The sequence below is a fragment of the Engystomops pustulosus genome, chromosome 3 (assembly GCF_040894005.1).
Source record: "Engystomops pustulosus chromosome 3, aEngPut4.maternal, whole genome shotgun sequence".
Taxonomy (NCBI): Eukaryota; Metazoa; Chordata; class Amphibia; order Anura; family Leptodactylidae; genus Engystomops; species Engystomops pustulosus.
Genome location: NC_092413.1, coordinates 89,054,095 through 89,074,602, shown reverse-complemented (window position 1 = coordinate 89,074,602; position 20,508 = coordinate 89,054,095). Strand labels below are relative to the sequence as shown.

Here is a 20,508-nt window from a genome sequence, read left to right as displayed (position 1 = left end):
CTGCACTCAGGCGGCTCTCAGGCTCCACTGTCCGTACATTCCCAGCAGAAGTAATCCCCGGGTGTCATGTCCTCCCCTCGGTTAGCTGTGCCCTGCTCCGTGTCCAGCACAGCCTGATGCAGCCAGGGCTCCGGTGTGAATGCCTGTCATTCCTGCAGCAGATTACTACGGGTCACAGGTCACACACAGACACACTCCCCCGCCCGCCCGCTGCCTTCCTCCCCGGCTCTCCCGCCCACTGCCCCCTCTCTGGCTGTGGTTACCTCCGCACTCCCCTCCAGCAGCTCCATCCCCGTGTCCTCACTGTGCTGCTGCCTCCTGCGTGTAGTCTCCATACACTGTGTGATGTCAATGTGTTATGTGGCCAGTCACACTTATGGCGCTGCTACATAACACATGACATCGCATCACTGTGTCCCCAGAGAACTATAGGAAAGTACAAAGCTGTGCCCCTTCTCTGCTTCCTATAGAGGGGGATGACAGCCACTTTCTCTGATGCTCAAGCTGCCTTACATGTGAACGGATGGTGTGACTGCAGCCTTGGAGGAGGACACCTATGTGCCCCTGAGGTAGGTGGTCCCTAGTCACTGCATGACGGAATACAGACTGTACCTCCACATATCAGCTAGCTATACTACTGTATCACAGGGTTACATTAACCCTTACATGACTTCAGGACGCAGACACTTTTTCTATTTTGTTCCTGCCCAATTCTAGAACCCTTAAAAGGTAGTGGCGTAACTAGAGTCCACTGGGCCCCGGGGCAGAATTCCTGAAGGGGCCCCCACCTACCAAAATTTAGTTAGCCCCTGCCTCATAAGGTGACTACACCCTCTGCCGTCTTGGAACTTAAGTGTCCCACTATCTTTTAAATTTAGCACCCATTAATTTGCTCCCAGTTTGGATAAGAGCCCTCCTACCGCTATTATTTTCACTGTTCACTTCTTCGGCCAAGACTAAAGTTTAGGCTTTCTTTTAAGTTATATCTCCATTTATGTTAAGTCCTCCCTTTTAGAGTGACTGTCCAGTTCTGTCCTTGTCACTTCCATCTCAGTTCATGTTTAATATCTCTGTTCTTCATAAATGCCCAATTATATAGTTACTGCCCCCTCTTCTTCTACCCTCAGTTCCCTATTCACCATATTCACTAAATCCTTCCAACAGCTCCCCATTCCCTCAGCCCCACTACATTCATCAGCTATCCATGACCTCAGCCCCCCCACACACACCATCAGCTCCCCACATATCATCAGCTCCCCATCCCCTCACCCCCCCCCCACACACACACATCATCAGCTCCCCATCCCTTCACCCCCCCACACACACATCATCAGCTCCCCATCCCTTCACCCCCCCACACACATATAATCAGCTCCCCATCCCCTCACCCCCACACACACATAATCAGCTCCCCATCCCCTCACCCCCCCACACACACACACATCATCAGCTCCCCATCCCTTCACCCCCCACACACACATATCATCATTTCCCCATCCCTTCACCCCCCCCCCCCACACACACATCATCAGCTCCCCATCCCCTCACCCCCCCCCCACACACATCATCAGCTCCCCATCCCCTCACCCCCCCACACACACATCATCAGCTCCCCATCCCCTCACACCCACACACACACATCATCAGTTCCCTATCCCCTCACCCCCTAATACGAACAGAACAGTGTTAATTTGAATGTAGTTTACAGCATCGGTTTAAGTCATTGTAATATAAATCTTTACGTGTTTACAGGTCTTTAAGTTATTTTATTTTTTGACTGTTTTAATATAAAGATTTTATTGTTTAAATTGCAACAAAGTCTGAGACAGTTCGCATTTAGTGCCCACATCCAGTATATATAAAAATTCCAAATTTACAAATTTTTTCTTCTTTGGTGTCGAAGATTATGTGGTAGCACGTGGGACTGATAGATATAGGTTGATAAGTGCCACTCTCAAATACTTTTTCTGCTTTGAATATTTATGATTTTGTTTATTTATTATTATGTTTGTTCTAGGAAAAGAGGAGTCCTTTAAATTAAATGTTTTGGTTTTTTTTACATTTTTTAGGTACTTTTGGAAGTCCAAACCCTAGTAGGTCTAGCCGCTAACATAATATAGCACAACACAACAATATTGCAGTATTGCAACAATAAACAGTATTGCAGTATATTGTAAATTTGCTGGTTCTTTTTTGAACCCTCAAAGAGGCTCCCAACTATCATGGCAACTCACTTGAGATTGCCCCTCCTCTCCCAAGACTTTGCCACTGACATAACTGATCCTGCAAACCACCCATGTGATGTTTAGACCTCATTCAAATGGCCAAAATGGGGGCCATGATCTGGTTGCATGATTTGCAACCAGATCATTACCCCTATAGATTTTAATGGTTTCCTACCATGGCACGGTGAGCACACAATTCATCACCGCACTGTGACCCTGTCAGTCACTCTTCTGCCTTTGGAGGGAGGAGAGATGACAAGCTCCTCCTCCCGGTCCTGTGCTCCTCCCAGGGAGCCCACAGCCATGTGAATGAGCCCTTATAGAGGATGCATGAGTATAGACAGTATAGTGCTGACAAGGATTTTGGATTGGAAGACTGTTTTGTGGACACATTACAGGGAAGTAGAAGTAAGCATAAGGAATCAACGCTTTATTCACTATTCTTTACAATAGTTAATGTGATACCTTAAAGGGGTACAATAAAAAATTGTAGTGGTGGGCTAGGGGGCTGTTAAAAAAAATAAAGCTGTACTTACCTCCTCAGTCAATCTCAGTGTCCCGCAAGCGGCTGGAAGCAGTCAGAGCGGAGGTGCCGCGCCCCTGTAAAGGAACAGGTGCAGTTACTGCCTTGGTGGCAGTTACCACAGGACACGCCCACTTCATACGGCTCATAGCTGTTCTGTGGCATCAAAGGACCTACAATATTATGACTTCAATGTATATATTTTGCCATGGTTATAACAAGAAAGGTCTTGTCATGTGAATCTTGAGAATGCTAATATGGGTGCACACTTCATCCTCATCTCTAGCACTTTGTAAGCACTTTCTTCACTCACTTTCTCATTACTCCGTACTCTAACTAACATCACGAAACAAAGAGGCTTCTGTCAGCTTAGAATGTGTTAGAAGCAGGAAAAGAAGGGCTCGCCTGCCAAGATGAGCTTCTTGATATGCTAATATTTTTGACTCTTGAAAAACCTTTGTTTTTCTTGAATGAACACATAACACGATTGTTTTGGCTGGCGTTCTTTTTTAGTGACAAGCGAATGGTTAAGAATTTCTTGTTGCTTTGTTATTTGCAGCTAAACATTTGCATTGATCAACTCAAAGTAGCAAAGTAGATTGAAATACATATGTTTATTTATCTGGAGCATTGGTTTTGGGCTGTAGCTTGAGAAATACAGTCTATTCAGATTTTAGATCACCTAAAATGAGGTATTCCATATGCACTGATCAAAGTAAACCTTTAATTCTACAGTATTGCTCCAGATGAAGGAAAAAAAGGTTATTGCTGACTATAATACGACAGTCTGAATAAATTCCCATCTAAAATAGTTCCCATAATTTGACATATTATATATTTCAAAAACAAAGTTTACCAGGCCCCTCTTGGACTTGAGAGTTTCACAGTCTCACTGCTCTTACAGTAAAGAACCTTTGTCTATGGTGATGGTTGAATCGCCTCTCCTCTAGGCGTAGAGGATCTCCCCTTTTCCTGGCCACAGGCCTAGGTATAAAAAGATCTCTGTACTATACATTCAAATATTTGTAAGGCGTGCCCCCTGAAACATTTGCCTGCCTCCCTCCTCCTTCTCTCGCTCTTGGGAGTGGATTTTCATGGGTAAAGACAATTGAGAAGGTGTTGTTTAATAGATTGTCCCTTTCTTGATCTTGGTGTTTGGTGATATTCCTTTTATTCGCTATTTTTGCAGGCTTTGGTAGTCTGGTCAATGTGTAGCTCCTGGCCTCCAAAGCTAATGGCGGTATAACTTAGATTATAATGTTGAGTCAGCATTTATGACACTCAATAAATAGCAGGAATATGAATCTTTATGGGGATGATGTGGTTGAATGCAGCAGTATGCATTTTGACCTGATAGGCTTGGCCCCTAGATATAAAGCCATATCTTTCCTCATATAAGCTCTTGCGAGCAGAGCCCTCACTCCTTTTGTTCCATATGACTGCTTATACTCTGTAATGTAATATTATATTTGTATATATCCCCTATGATTTGTGGAGCGCTGCGGAATTTGATGCCACTATATAAGTAATGATTATTACCGTATATAATCTAGTTCAAGCCAAGTTTACAGCACAAAAACTCACTGGGGTTCTACTGTGTAGATCGATCGATTGAAGAAAAACTGCCGGGGGGTGAAGGAAGGTGAGTACACAGTTTTTTTTTTTTTTGTAGGCTATATACTACAGGGGGCTGGCGGGCTATATACTACAGGGGGTTGGCTGGCTATATAGTACAGGGGGCTTGCTGGCTATATACTGGGGAGGCTGTGACCAATGCATTTCCCACCCTCTGCTTTTACTCAAGTTAATAGGTTTTCCCAGTTTTTTGTGTTAAAAATAGGGGTCTTGGCTTATACTCGGGTCGGCTTATACTCGATTATATACAGTATTATGCATAAAAATGCATACAGGCATTTTAACCTATAGAGAACACATTTTTATTGGTAAAGGGACCAATGAGGCGAAATGTCTTTTATCACATGTTGCTTAGACATTTGTATATTCACTTCAGTGGGTTCTACGTTATTTCCCTTGAAGTTTTAGGGGTTTCCAGTTGTATACTATGAGAGACAGGGGAGTGCACATTGTTAATTCCCTTGCCAGCCTTTGGAGTTGGATATAAGCTTTTTTGTTTTTTTTTTAATTAACTATGTAATAACTAGCAATCATTTTTGTAAATCTGGAAATCACTTTAATTTGACTGAAGTTATCACCAAACCTTTCCAGTAAACCAATTGCCTTACAGAAGTGCCTTCAGCATGTCTAGTAATGTCAGATGAGCCTTTGCAGATAAAGTTGATTTTAATTTCAGTAAGTAGACTGAGTATATTTGCTGTATAAAATATTCATGCTTCAGGTTTCCTTAGAGATTTCTTGGTAAGGATTAAATAAGTGAACACTGATATACTGTAAGATAATTTTCAAGCTTTGATCCCTGCAGGGTACATATATACCGTATATGCTTGAGTAAAAGCCAAGGCACATAATTTTACCACAAAAAAGTAGGAAAACTTGTTGACTCAAGTATAAGTGGGAAATGCAGCCGATACTCTGTAAAAAAAATGTCCAGCAGTCTCCCTTCTTCGTTGAAATGTCCAGCAGCCTCACCTTATTATTAAAATGTCTGAAGCAGCCCGCTCATTAATAAAATGTTTCACCCCCTACGAATGAAAAGTCCAGTAGAGCCCCCTTAAAGGGGACCTACCACCACGATTCTACCTATAAAGGTAGAACGGGTGGTAGGTGGATAAATGGGGCGTAAGGATAGCCCTTTTTGGGCTAATCCTTACGTCCCGGCTATCCTTTTGTAAACTTTAATCAGTTGATATGCTAATTTAATTAAGCGGCTACTGGGGCGTGGAGTAGCCGGACATGAGGCCTTGTTCCTTCGCCTACCATGTAATCTTCGGCGCGCAGCACCTCGTAGCTGCGCGCCCTCGTACGAGCACCCGGCGTCTGCGCATGCGCAGTAGCGCCGGCCTCGGAGCTACGGCCGCGCACCCGTAGGCCTGCGTCCTACGGGTGCTGAATCTTTATGAAATGAAATTCATAATATACATTCAATACATACTGTTAAATACACTCACTGGCCACTTTATTAGGTACACCTGTCCAACTGCTCGTTAACACTAAATTTCTAATCAGCCAATCACATGGCGGCAACTCAGTGCATTTAGGCATGTAGACATGGTCAAGACAATCTCCTGCAGTTAAAACCGAGCATCAGTATGGGTAAGAAAGGTGATTTGAGTGCCTTTGAACGTGGCATGGTTGTTGGTGCCAGAAGGGCTGGTCTGAGTATTTCAGAAACTGCTGATCTACTGGGATTTTCACGCACAACCATCTCTAGGGTTTACAGAGAATGGTCCGAAAAAAAACAAAACATCCAGTGAGCGGCAGTTTTGTGGGCGGAAATGCCTTGTTGATGCCAAAGGTCAGAGGAGAATGGGCAGACTGGTTCGAGCTGATAGAAAGGCAACAGTGACTCAAATCGCCACCCGTTACAACCAAGGTAGGCAGAAGAGAATCTCTGAACGCACAGTACGTCGAACTTTGAGGCAGATGGGCTACAGCAGCAGAAGACCACACCGGGTGCCACTCCTTTCAGCTAAGAACAGGAAACTGAGGCTACAATTTGCACAAGCTCATCGAAATTGGACAGTAGAAGATTGGAAAAACATTGCCTGGTCTGATGAGTCTCGATTTCTGCTGCGACATTCGGGTGGTAGGGTCAGAATTTGGCGTCAACAACATGAAAGCATGGATCCATCCTGCCTTGTATCAACGGTTCAGGCTGGTGGTGGTGGTGTCATGGTGTGGGGAATATTTTCTTGGCACTTTTTGGGCCCCTTGGTACCAATTGAGCATCGTTGCAACGCCACAGCCTTGTTGCTGACCATGTCCATCCCTTTATGACCACAATGTACCCAACATCTGATGGCTACTTTCAGCAGGATAATGCGCCATGTCATAAAGCTGGAATCATCTCAGACTGGTTTCTTGAACATGACAATGAGTTCACTGTACTCAAATGGCCTCCACAGTCACCAGATCTCAATCCAATAGAGCATCTTTGGGATGTGGTGGAACGGGAGATTCGCATCATGGATGTGCAGCTGACAAATCTGCGGCAACTGTGTGACGCCATCATGTCAATATGGACCAAAATCTCTGAGGAATGTTTCCAGCACCTTGTTGAATCTATGCCACGAAGAATTGAGGCAGTTCTGAAGGCAAAAGGGGGTCCAACCCGTTACTAGAATGGTGTACCTAATAAAGTGGCCGGTGAGTACATATATTATATTATATTATACAAGGCAATTCACGCAAAAATGAACACATTGCACTTTTACTGCCAAAAATGTACAGTTCAGCTAAAAATATATCCTGACTTGCATATTATGTTAAAAGAGGATGTATAGATTTGAGATTTGTGTTGCCCAGATGCAGCTGTAATGAACATAAATGGCTATATTGAGGATGTGGATTCACCTAGTTTCAACCAGTCAGCAATCTGTTGTAACATACAAAGTGCAAACAGGTACATTGACACTAGAATGGCATAATGGGAAAAGAAACATGATCGTGCTAAGCGACTCCTACGCCTTTGGTCAACTTTGATGCTAAAGCTACTAATGGATCACACTAGGGGTATTAATAGGGGACAGTATGCAGTGGCAGGACACTGGCATAGAAGCCCTGAAATGATCCCAAATACAAGCTTATTGCTAGCAATTGAAATAATTTTTCCGTTTCCACCACTGCCACTCCTGGGGGCATGAAGGGGTGGGCGCAGTCAGCAAGGACGTTCCTTTCCCCGCACTGGCACACTAGCAGCAGCCGGCAACTTTTCATCTGTGAAAAAAGACACCACCAGGGCTTATTTCTTCACTAGGTAGGACCTGGCATAGAAATAACCTCTGCGCTAACCGCTGGTATAGGCTGAAAATATCCATAGATATATTCTGTCTGGTAGAGGCCTTTGTCTAATCAGAAAACATTGTAGGAAACACAGGATAATAAGGCAAGGTAGACTAACCTATTTCATCCTGCTACCTGCTGCAGAACAAGTTATGGACGCCACTGTACTGCTGCTTCAGTCCATGATGTAACTGTCTAAATATAGATAGTTACGTCGATAGGGAGACGCCCCGAACCTCAACAGCTAGTGGCGACTTTCTCAGCCTCCTGCTTTCAAGGGTGGAAAGTGAATGTGCATGCACCATCGTTCCGGAGAGCGAAACGGAAAAGGAACCATTGCCAGGTGTCAGACTTCTACCTGCACTAACCCCACATACACAGCTAGCTCAGGGTGCAAACACACGGTGCCTCACGTTTTTGGTGCCTTTTTATTAAACGCATTCCAAACGCATGCATTTTAAAATTCATTTCTGGAAGTGTATGCGTTTAAAAAATACAGTAAAAACTGAACCCTCACACTGCATACTGTCTCGCAAATTGACCACTAACATATTAGTGGCAAAACATTTATTGTGAACACAACCTAAAGACTGATTATCTAATATTGTGGCACATAGACTAATGGCCCAGATTCCATTTTTATTATATTAACATCTTAAAACAAAGTTACTCCCAGGAACTTCATAGCTTGGTTGCATTATTAATCATTTACAAGAATCTCGTTGCTTGGTCATATTATTATAGATATCCCTTACCAATGCGGATATTCTCTTTTATCCTTATTTATCAGTTACCTACTGATATTGCTCTACTATTGTTTTGTCATTTTTTATATTCATACGTACCAGATCTATTTAATAAAATTAGCTTGACAATATATTGTTATACATTGATTAGCGGTATAGCAGTACCAGCTATTCCGTATAAAATATATAAATGAAATGACTAATTGTGACCACAATCTCAAGTGATGTGTAACCATTTGCTCCCTTATTAATTTCTGTATAATTCGTGCATTTAGCTGTTCCAGAAAACAAAACATCAAAACGGAATATGTCTATACATGAAGAAACATCAATAATAGTCAGAAAAGCCTTAGATAATTGTTTCATTTGTAGGAAACATAAACTAAAGTGTATCTGTTTTTTATGATTATCCCTATAAAAACAAGATAGGATAGCTTAGGAGTCCCTAAACTTGTAGGTCTAAGGTCAATTGCAAACAAAGCAAGTTTTTCATATTATGCAAATTAGGTTACTATAAATTGTATGAGTTTGGTCAGATTTCAGTCCTAGTGCTAGCCAATCCTCTTATTTGTAGTTCTAGATCACCCTAGTTCTGTCAAATTTCACAGCTATGAGCTAACTCCTTAACCCCTTAGGGACCTGACCCTTTTTTGTTTTTTTCATTTCCATTTTTCACTCCCCACCATCAAAAATGTATACCTTTTTTATTTTTACAAGTAAAGAACTCTGTGAGGGCTTGTTTTCTGTGTAACAAATTGCATTACATAGTGATAGTTATTTAATATTCCATGCTGTGTACTGGGAAGCGTAAAAAAAAAATTCAATTGCAGTGAAAATGGTGAAAACGCATTTGCGCTGTCTTCTTGTGGGCTTGATATAATTTTTTTAAAATTTTTTTTATAATTTTCATTTTTACTATTTTTCAGACCCCCTAGGGTACTTAACTTTAGGTTGTCTGATTGATCCTACGAGCATGGCAGCATATAGTTATTTTCTTCTTCATTCATTACAATGTGCAAATCGCATATTGTAATGAATTGGTTAAAACGAGACGGTCACGGGTCTTCGGACAGCCTGAGGCTGTCATAGCAACGGATCGCCAATCTTTACCAAGATGACGGTGCCCATGCAGCTTTGCTGGCGGAAATGGAAGGGATAACACTCGTGTTACCGGTAAGTGTTTGCTGCCCGTGAGCCTCTCCATGGAGTATTATGGCTCGTGTCGGGATAAAACACATTTGTGAAAAAATCTGCATCCGAGTTTACAATCACCAAATTTTGCATAGCTGTTCCCTGTGACTTAAGAAACGTCATAGACTGCTTTTGACTCCAAATTTTCACCCCACGCTTTTCACAAAAGTGTAGTATATAGCCTGCCAGCCCCCTGTAATATATAGCCTGCCAGCCCCCCGTAATATACAGCCTGCCAGCCCCCCGTAGTATACAGCCTGCCAGCCCCCTGTAGTATACAGCCTGCCAGCCCCCTGTAGTATATAGCCTGCCAGCCCCCTGTAGTATATAGCCTGCCAGCCCCCTGTATTATATAGCCTGCCAGCCCCCTGTAGTTTACAGCCTGCCAGCCCCCTGTATTATATAGCCTGCGAGCCCCCTGTAGTTTACAGCCTGCCAGCCCCCTGTATTATACAGCCTGCCAGCCCCCTGTATTATACAGCCTGCCAGCCCCCTGTGGTATACAGCCTGCCAGCCCCCTGTGGTATACAGCCTGCCAGCCCCCTGTGGTATACAGCCTGCCAGCCCCCTGTAGTATACAGCCTGCCAGCCCCCTCTAGCATATATAGCCTGCCAGCCCCCTGTAGTATATAGCCTGCTAGCCACTGCCCCAAATATAATGCCTATAAGAAAAAAATATGTACTCACCTACCAACGCCCGCCCAGCAGGTCCTCTTCTATCCATCACGGCTCCATCTTCGGCTCAGTGTCCCCGCACGGTCCGTCACAGGCACCATGACGCTGAAATTCTAATGTGTGCATCGGCTGGCTGATGTCAGGATGCCTGTGACAAACCGCACGGGGATGCGGAGCCGCAATGTATGGAAGAGGACCTGCCGGGGGATGGGGGGTTGCGTCGGAAGGTGAGTACACTTTTTGTTTTTCTTGACTCGAGTATAGGCCGAGTAAGGGTTTTTCAACACATTTTTTGTGCTGAAAACCTCGGCTTATACTTGAGTATATACAGTATTTCATTTCTCACAGCCATCCTGTGGTAATGAACATGGTTACATTTATGGGAAATTCTCTTCACACAGGTACATTTTTGTAATAACATGCAATTGAAGAAATGTATATGTATGGGAAATCAATACATTAAATGTGAATGACCAGATGGGGAAACCCCTTTAATACAGTTCAAAAGTTTATCAAAGACACAATTCTGGAGTATCAAATATTAATATTACACAGCATTATTATGGATTTATGAGGGATGGGTCCTGTTAGGCTAATCTGATCCACTTCTGTGAGGACCTCAGGATTTCTCACACTTTGTGAAGTATATTTTACACCAATATTTTAAGTATAAGTATATTTTACACTGAAATCTACACAAACACAAAGCAGTGGGTTTATGCTAATGTGCCCTTTTTAGAGTGGCTTAAATAACAATACAGATGTTTCAATAGGTCACATATAAACACATTTTAAAGTGAAGAAAACACATAAGAACTCTGCTTAGAACAGATTGCGCTTCAATTTTTTAAAGCAGATGGTTCTTTGGCTCAGGTGCCAATTTGTGGCACATTTAAGCCCACATGCTGTTCCTTCCATAATTACATCTTCCTCCCAGAACATGACTACACTACCTAATGGCTTATTTTTGCCCAAGAGAAAAGGGATTACCTAATGTCTGTTTCAGAAATGCTTTTAAAGAACCACTGTCAAGGGACTGTGAGGGGGGCTGTTCATTGCCATTATTTGTCCTTTGGAAAGGGTGGTCCTTAAAAGAAATCTGCCATCAGGAATTTAACTATTATGGCAGGTTTTTTCTAACATGATAAACCCCAAACTACCTTTTGCTTAATCCATAATACTTGCTAACTTGATCTACACTATATCTAATCCTAAAGTTTGTCAGAGGCTAGTGAGGCATGGAGTAGCCTTTCCAGGTAAAGGATACTCCACACCCAAGTAGCCTTTGCCATTCCACCTATCTGCACGTCCTCAGCATTCCTCAGCATGCTCCGTCTCACCGGTGGCTGAGTTCACTCATATTGTGGCAGATGCCAGGATTGGAGAGGTTACTGCGCATGTTCAGAACTTGAAGAAACTGGCAGTGAGAAAGAACACGCCAAGGAAGTACAGGTAGGTGGGATGGCAGAGCCTACTGGTGCGTAGACTTTGTCAACAGATTAGTTATATAAAATATAGTTCAGGTTAGAAAGTCTTATCAAATTAGCAAAAGGTAGTTAAAGGGCACCTACCACCCCAATTCTACCTATAAAGGTAGATTGGGTGGTAGGTGGATGAATGGGAAGTGAGGATAGCCCTTTTTTGGGCTAATCCTCACGTCCCGGCTATCTTTTAGAAAAGTTTAATGCCGACATATGTAAAAATTTTTATGCGGCTACTGGGGCGTGGAGTAGCCGGACATGAGGCTACTAGTCGCGGCTACTCCACGCCCCAGTAGCCACGTTACTCCGCCTACTATTTAATCTTCGGTGCGCAGCTCCTCGTAGCTGCACGCCCTCGTCCGAGTCCCCCTGCATCTGCGGCCTTCTGTGCATGCGCAGTAGCTCTGGCCCCCAGAGCCGCAGCCACGCAGCCGAAGGCCTGCATTCTGCGCAGAACACCAGGGACTAGGACAAGGGCGCGCAGCTACGAGGAGCTGCGCATAGAAGATTAAATGGTAGGCGGAGTAACGAGGCTACTGGGGCGTGGAGTAGCAGCGACTTGTAGCCTCATGTCCGGCTACTCCACACCCCAGTAGCCGCATAAAAAAATGTACATATGCCGGCATTAAACTTTTCTAAAAGATAGCCAGGACATGATGATTAGCCCAAAAAAGGGCTATCCTCACGTCCCATTAATCCACCTACCACCCAATCTACCTTTATAGGTAGAATCGGGGTGGTAGGTGCCCTTTAAGGGCTTAGCATGTTAGTAGAAACCCTACCATCAGATCTACTTTAATAGGTAGATTCCTGATGGTAGGTTTCCTTTAAGAATCATTACCACCTTATTACATGTGCATTTTATCTTTGTTTTTGAGTATATTTTAATAAATAACCTGGGGATGACTAGAACGTACTACACTATGTATGTGTGAATTCCCTAGTAATCTAGTAATCCCTTGTGAACTCTAGTGAATTTGGAACACCATTAGCAGCATTCTGGGTTTGAATGGTGACTTATTCTTGAGGAAGAGCTTTGGATTGTGGAAAACCTCAAACATATTTGTTGTACTACTTGAACGTCTCTGAAACTATATTGACAAGAAGAGATAACAAACAGAATTTGGAGCTCCGGTCAGACAAACTTTTTGTATCAATATAGTTGCTGGACATATATGGGTCCATCCATGACTATATGTAGCTCTGAGAGTCAGAAATGTGCAACACACATATAATAATTGTTACTGTATTATTACAGAAGAGCGTCCCCAGTTACTGTAACATCTCTTTTACAAGCTTCCGTTATGATGTTCTTTTACTAAACTACTGATGGTAATGAAAGCCCTTCTGTTCCAATAGTGGTGCATGCATAGAAAGATCCCTTCCATCTTTTTTCTTTTAACTCTTTTATCACCAAGGATGCACGTCATACATCCTCACAGGGTGGCACCTCAGTGGCCAAGGACATATGAGATATGTCCTGGATTCTAGGAGCCATAACTTTGAATAACTGGCACCTAGTCTCCTCTTTCATATGAATCCATGCCAGAACCTGGAGCTATTCATGTTTAAAGTGACAGTTTTATACATTATTTACATATAAATCACTCCCGACTGTCCCTTTAACAGTTAATGCGGCTCATTTACTAAGGGTCCATGGACCGCACAAACGAAGGATATTTCGACGATTACTGATTTGCGTTGCATTTCAAAGGGTATTGTAGCACACGTGATAGAATTTTGACACATTCGGACTGAGCGCGGGATGTAACATTTAAATTGTGTCGCAAGACAATGCACTTACATGCATCGGGAAGAAGAAGGTGAACTCCGGTGGACCTGAGCAGGGAAGCGACACATGCAGGATATTGGGTGCATGAACTTATTAAATCGTGCCGGAGTCCAGGATCGTCGGGGAACGCACAGCGGGGATCGTAACAGGACTGGGTAAGTAAATGTGCCCAAATATCTCTGGTTTCCTGGCACCTGGAAACACAATCCTTGATTCATATGAGAGATGAGATTCTATGTGCCTGGGATCCAAAGTAGGACAAGTGTCTGTTTTTAGAAAATATATGGTTTGTTGAGGTTTAGGATAATTCTTTATGCTGTAAGTTCGGTTTTATATGTATATGTCAAAACTGTAAAAAATACTCTGGCCAATAATGCAACAAGATTTTCAAGAGAGTAAATATACAGGAAATATATTGTGCCCATCCCATTATTTTTGCTGTTACACAGGAAGCACGATGACGTGCAGTGCTCCATGTATGTAACTCTCCAAGATGGCCACAGCTGTTTAAGTACCACAGGCAACCACGGCACTTAAAAGGTTAACGCTGCCAGCACCATTGCAAATTCTTTACAAGAGTCCTTTCTATTTCTTTTCCATTTTTACTCCCCTCTTTCCACTAGCCATATCTTTTTGATTTTTTTTCTATATACAGAGACATACACTCACCGGCCACTTTATTAGGTGCACTATGCTAGTAACGGGATGGACCCCCTTTTGCCTTCAGAACTGCCTCAATTCTTCGTGGCATAGATTCAACAAGGTGCTGGAAGCATTCCTCAGAGATTTTGGTCCATATTGACATGATGGCATCACACAGTTGCCGCAGATTTGTCGGCTGCACATCCATGATGCGAATCTCCCGTTCCACCACATCCCAAAGATGCTCTATTGGATTGAGATCTGGTGACTGTGGAGGTCATTTGAGTACAGTGAACTCATTATCATGTTCAAGAAACCAGTCTGGGATGATTCCAGCTTTATGACATGGCGCATTATCCTGCTGAAAGTAGCCATTAGATGTTGGGTAAATTGTGGTCATAAACGGATGGACATGGTCAGCAACAATACTCAGGTAGGCTGTGGCGTTGCAATGATGCTCAATTGGTACCAAGGGGCCCAAAGAGTGCCAAGAAAATAGCCATCGGAGAATCCAAACGGCTTACCTACGCCTACAGTAGCGTTATATATATTTGATTTCTGGTTGATCTGCTGGTGGCTGTCCTTGCTGCAGTGCATCTACTAGCAAATTGTGAGCAATTTGTAGTGATACTTGCGACCACTGTGTTTTGCGCTTAGTGACGCACATATCCATCGCAAAGACCGAAGTGGGAAAATTTATTAGGGCTTGGATTTCAATTAGGCACAGTCTGCCATTTCCTTTTTTATTTTACGTTTATTTTTTTAATAACTCAGCGTCATCTCATCTGGCATAGCAGTGTGCTTTCATACTTGGCTAGAAAATAGCCATAGCAATAGGATAGCATCGTTTGGTTTTAAAAACTAAAAAACACAAAAAAAAACAAAAAACACAAAAAAAAGTTAAAAAAAAATTAAAGTTATAACTCTCATTTTCAAAATGTTTAACCCGAGGGCTAGGGGTAGAGGACGAGGGCGGGGACGTGGGCGTCCGACTACTGCAGGGGTCAGAGGCCGTGGTCCTGGGCGGGGTGAGACACCACCTGCTTATGAGGGAGCAGGGGAACGCCGCAGAGCTACACTCCCTAGGTTCATGTCTGAAGTTACTGGGACTCGTGGTAGAGCACTGTTGAGGCCAGAACAGTGCGAACAGGTGATGTCGTGGATTGCCGACAATGCTTCGAGCAATTTGTCCACCAGTCAGTCTTCCACGCAGTCCACCCATGTCACCGAAATCGGCACTCCTCCAGCTCCTGCACCTCAGCCTCCTCCCCCCCAGTCTGCCCCCTCCCAGGAAAATTTGGCTTTTGAACCGGCATACTCTGAGGAACTGTTTTCTGGACCCTTCCCACAGTCACAAACCACTTGTCCGGTTGCTGCTGAGCAATTTTCCGATGCCCAGGTTTTCCACCAGTCGCAGTCTGTGGGTGATGATGACCTTCTTGACGTAGTGGAAGAAGTGTGTAAAGAGGTGTCCGACGATGAGGAGACACGGTTGTCAGACAGTGGGGAAGTTGTTGTCAGGGCAGGAAGTCCGAGGGGGGAGCAGACTGAGGGATCGGAGGATGATGAGGTGACAGACCCAAGCTGGGTTGATAGGCCGGGTGAACACAGTGCTTCTGAGACGGAGGAGAGTCCTCGACCAGAACAGGTTGGAAGAGGCAGTGGTGGGGCCAGACGGAGAGGCAGGGCCAGAGCAGGTGCATCAGCGCCAAATGTGTCAACTAGTGAAGCTCCCGTGGCGAGGGCTCCTGCGGCGAGGGCTAGATTTTCAGAAGTCTGGAGGTTCTTTAAGGAAACACCGGATGACCGACGGACTGTGGTGTGCAACATTTGCCAAACCAGGATCAGCAGGGGTTCCACCACTAATAGCTTAACTACCACCAGTATGCGCAGGCATATGAATGCTAAACACCCCACTCAGTGGCAACAAGCCCGTTCACCTCCGGCCGTGCACACCACTGCTCCTTCCCCTGTGTCAGCTGATAGTCAGCCCCCTGCCCAGGACCCTGCCACAAAAACCCCATCGTCGCCTCCACGATCCTCCACAGCATCCACCATCGTTCAGCTCTCCATACCCCAGACGCTGGAGCGGAAACGCAAATATAGTGCAACCCACCCGCACGCCCAAGCCCTTAATGTCCACATCTCCAGATTGCTTAGCCTGGAGATGCTGCCCTATAGGCTAGTAGAGACCGAGGCCTTTCGCAACCTCATGGCGACGGCCGCCCCTCGGTATTCGGTCCCCAGCCGCCACTACTTTTCCCGATGTGCCGTCCCAGCCCTGCACCAGCACGTGTCAGACAACATCATCCGTGCCCTGACCAACGCCGTTTCTGACAAGGTCCACCTGACCACGGACACGTGGACGAGTGCTGCCGGGCAGGGCCACTATATATCGCTGACGGCACATTGGGTTAACTTGGTGGAGGCTGGGACCGAGTCTGACCCTGCGGCTGGTCATATACTGCCGACGCCGAGGATTGCGGGGCCTACCTCGGTCCAGGTGTTTCAGGCCTACTATGCCTCCTCCTCCTCCCACCCCTCCTCCACCTCCTCCTCCGAACTACCATCCGTGGGCATGGCGCCATCAGTCGGTAGCTCTAGGCACAGCAGCAGTGCCGTCGCTAAGCGACAGCAGGCGGTGCTCAAACTGCTGAGCCTAGGGGATGAAAGGCACACCGCCCAAGAACTATTACAGGGCATCACGGCGCAGACTGATCTGTGGCTGGCACCGCTGAACCTGAAGCCAGGCATGGTTGTGTGTGACAACGGCCGTAACCTGGTGGCGGCTCTGCAACTCGGCAGACTGACACATGTGCCATGCCTGGCCCATGTGTTAAATCTGATAGTTCAGCGTTTCCTCAAGACATACCCCAATCTGTCTGATTTGCTCACGAAGGTGCGCCGCATCTGTGCGCATTTCAGGAAGTCCAGCACAGATGCTGCCACTCTCAGGGCAGCGCAGCGCCGCCTCCAACTGCCCGCTCACCGACTGTTGTGCGACGTGCCCACGAGGTGGAATTCAACACTGACCATGTTATCCAGAGTTTACCAGCAGCGCCGAGCAATTGTAGACTGCCAGATGTCAACTTCCACCAGAACTGGTAGTCAGGTCAGTCAGCTTCCTCAAGTCTACAATGAGGAGTGGACGTGGATGTCTGATATCTGTCAGGTGCTGAGTAACTTTGAGGAGTCAACACAGATGGTCAGTGGCGATGCCGCCATCATCAGCCTCACCATCCCGCTGCTTGGCCTGTTGAAAAACTCTCTGATCAGCATGAAGTCGGAAGCTTTGCGCTCGTCACAAGAGACGGGGGAAGAAGATTCCCTTGTTGATAGCCAAAGGACCCTTAGGTCTGTTTCTCAGCGCATATCGGAGGAGGTGGAGGTGGTGGAGGAGGATGAGGAGGAAGAGGAGGAGAATGTTGGCGAGACACAAGAGGGGACCATTGTTGAGTCCTTCACTGTTCAGCGTGTATGGGCAGAAGAAGAGGAGTTGGAGGAGTTGGAGGAGGAGGAAATGGACAGTCAGGCCAGTGAGGGGAGTGAATTCTTACGCGTTGGTACTCTGGCGCATATGGCAGATTTCATGCTAGGCTGCCTATCCCGTGACCCTCGCGTTCAAAGAATTTATTCCAGCACCGATTACTGGGTGTTCACTCTCCTGGACCCACGGTACAAGCAAAATCTTTCCACTCTCATCCCTGGAGAGGAAAGGAGTGTGAGAATGCATGAATACCAGCAGGCCCTGGTGCACAAGCTGAAACAGTATTTCCCTTCTGACAGCGCTAGCGGCAGAGTGCGTAGTTCTGCGGGACAAGTAGCGAGGGAGAGTAGGCGAGCAGGCAGCTTGTCCAGCACTGGCAAGGGTACGCTTTACAAGGCTTTTGCCAGCTTTATGTCACCCCAGCAAGACACTGTCACCTGTCCCCAGTCTCGGCAGAGTAGGGCTGATCTTTACAGAAAGATGGTGAGGGAGTACGTAGCTGACCATACCATCGCCCTAAATGATCACACAGCTCCCTACAACTACTGGGTTTCAAAGCTGGACATGTGGCACGAACTGGCGCTGTACGCCTTGGAGGTTCTTGCCTGCCCTGCTAGCGTCTTGTCCGAGCGGGTTGTCAGTGCAGCTGGTGGCATCATCACCGATAAGCGTACACGCCTGTCGACTGACAGCGCTGACAGGCTGACGCTTATTAAGATGAATAAAGCCTGGATTTCTCATAATTTCCAATCTCCACCAGGTGAAGGAAGCTCAACCTGAATAATTTATCCACTCCTCCTCCTCCTCATTTTCCTCCTTCTCCTCCTCTTTGTACAGTAAAGCAGAGGAAACTGGCTATTTTTTGACAGGGCCCACTGGCTCTAGCTATAGTACTTTATGCATTTAATTTTTCTGGAGGGCCACCGACCCGGTCCTCTGTTTTAAACAATTTTTGGGAGTGCCACATACAGGCACTCAATCTATTCAATTTTTCTGGAGGGCCACCTACCTGCTCCTCTGGTTTGAAAACTTTTTTGGACTGCCACATACAGGCACTCAATCTATTCCATTTTTCTGGAGGGCCACCTACCTGCTCCTCTGGTTTGAAAACTTTTTTGGACTGCCACATACAGGCACTCAATCTATTTAATTTTTCTGGAGGGCCACCTACCTGCTCCTCTGGTTTGAAAACTTTTTTGGACTGCCACATACAGGCACTCCATCTATTCCATTTTTATGGAGGGCCACCTACCTGCTCCTCTGGTTTGAAAACTTTTTTGGACTGCCACATACAGGCACTCAATCTATTCCATTTTTCTGGAGGGCCACCTACCTGCTCCTCTGGTTTGAAAACTTTTTTGGACTGCCACATACAGGCACTCAATCTATTTCATTTTTCTGGAGGGCCACCTACCTGCTCCTCTGGTTTGAAAACTTTTTTGGACTGCCACATACAGGCACTCAATCTATTCCATTTTTCTGGAGGGCCACCTACCTGCTCCTCTGGTTTGAAAACTTTTTTGGACTGCCACATACAGGCACTCAATCTATTTCATTTTTCTGGAGGGCCACCTACCTGCTCCTCTGGTTTGAAAACTTTTTTGGACTGCCACATACAGGCACTCAATCTATTCCATTTTTCTGGAGGGCCACCTACCTGCTCCTCTGGTTTGAAAACTTTTTTGGACTGCCACATACAGGCACTATCCAAATTAAATTGTCTCCATAGCAGCCTCCACACGTTGTCTCCATTGCTACCTCCAAAAGTCGTCCATATAGCTGCCTCCATACATCGTCCCTTTATCAAACGAGGTGTGTCAGGCAATTTGGGTTGTTTTCATGGATTCCACATCAAAGTTGTTAACTTTGTCGCCACCCAGCTGTGTTATCCACAAAATATACTGGCAAACTTTTATCATTTACCAATATTATTTCAGCGCTTTTTGCGCTTCTGTTTACATTCCCCTCACCCGCCATATCCTAAACTTATAAGAACGCTACTACACTTGATCTTATACAAAAGGTTCTTAGAAGTGCTGTTTGGGGAGTAGCCTAGAGACACGGGCTTGGATTGGCGAAAGCTCGCCTGGCAGCAGAGCGCCAGCTCCATGCCAAGATCCAACTAACATAGTTTTAACTGCAGCACCTTTAATCTACTACTAGTTCACTGCCTCCATACATGGTCCCCTTATCAAACAAGCTGTGTCAGGCAGAATTTTGGGTTGTTTTCATGGCTTCCATGTTAACTTTGTCGCCACCCTGCTGTGTAATCCACAAAATATACTGGCAAACTTTTATCATGTACCGATATTATTTGAGCGCTTCTTGCTCACCTCCTTTGGTTCCTCTCTGCCACCCATTGGTTTGAAGCCTGAGTCCATTTAGGGTATGTCGCCATGCCACTCTCTAGCCTGCCGCTGCTGCCGCTGCCTCTGCATGCCGTCCCCTATAGTGTCAGGGTCAATTATTGGATGTTTTAGATGCTATCTAGCTTCATTCTGTCACTCTGTCATGGCCATGCTGTTGCCCATAGTTTTGGCATAATGGTGCGATTAAGCAGCCTCAGAGGCATCCATGCATGCTGCCCCTGCTGTTTCCTGTCCATTTCCGTGGTGTTTCCATCCTTTTCTGAGGTTCCCAGGTGTTTGGCCAAGCTTCCCTGTGCAGAGCCTTCGTCCCCTTGAAAAATGCTCGAGTCTCCCATTGACTTCAATGGGGCTCGTTATTCGAAACGAGCACTCAAGCATCGGGAAAAGTTCGTCTCGAATAACGAGTACCCGAGCATTTTAGTGCTCGCTCATCTCTAGTAAGGTGTCATTTTTGTGG

General features: G+C 45.4%; 1 protein-coding gene across 7 annotated transcripts in view; it reads right to left on the bottom strand.

The window, feature by feature from the left end:
- Positions 1 to 20,508, bottom strand: part of PHACTR2 (phosphatase and actin regulator 2) — a 147,570-nt gene that overhangs the window by 78,898 nt on the left and 48,164 nt on the right. Inside the window, exons 1-2 of one of the 7 annotated variants that reach the window (XM_072141359.1) lie at positions 264 to 429; positions 1 to 152 (exon numbers count right to left, since the gene is read on the bottom strand). The exon at positions 1 to 152 is cut by the window's left edge and continues 71 nt beyond it. The exons of 4 other annotated variants lie outside the window; for them this stretch is intronic. The gene's annotated coding sequence lies outside the window, so the exon portion shown is untranslated. Of the gene's footprint in view, positions 187 to 263; positions 430 to 20,508 lie in introns of those variants that run through there. 2 more of the 7 variants (XM_072141363.1, XM_072141360.1) reach the window with 2 other exon arrangements.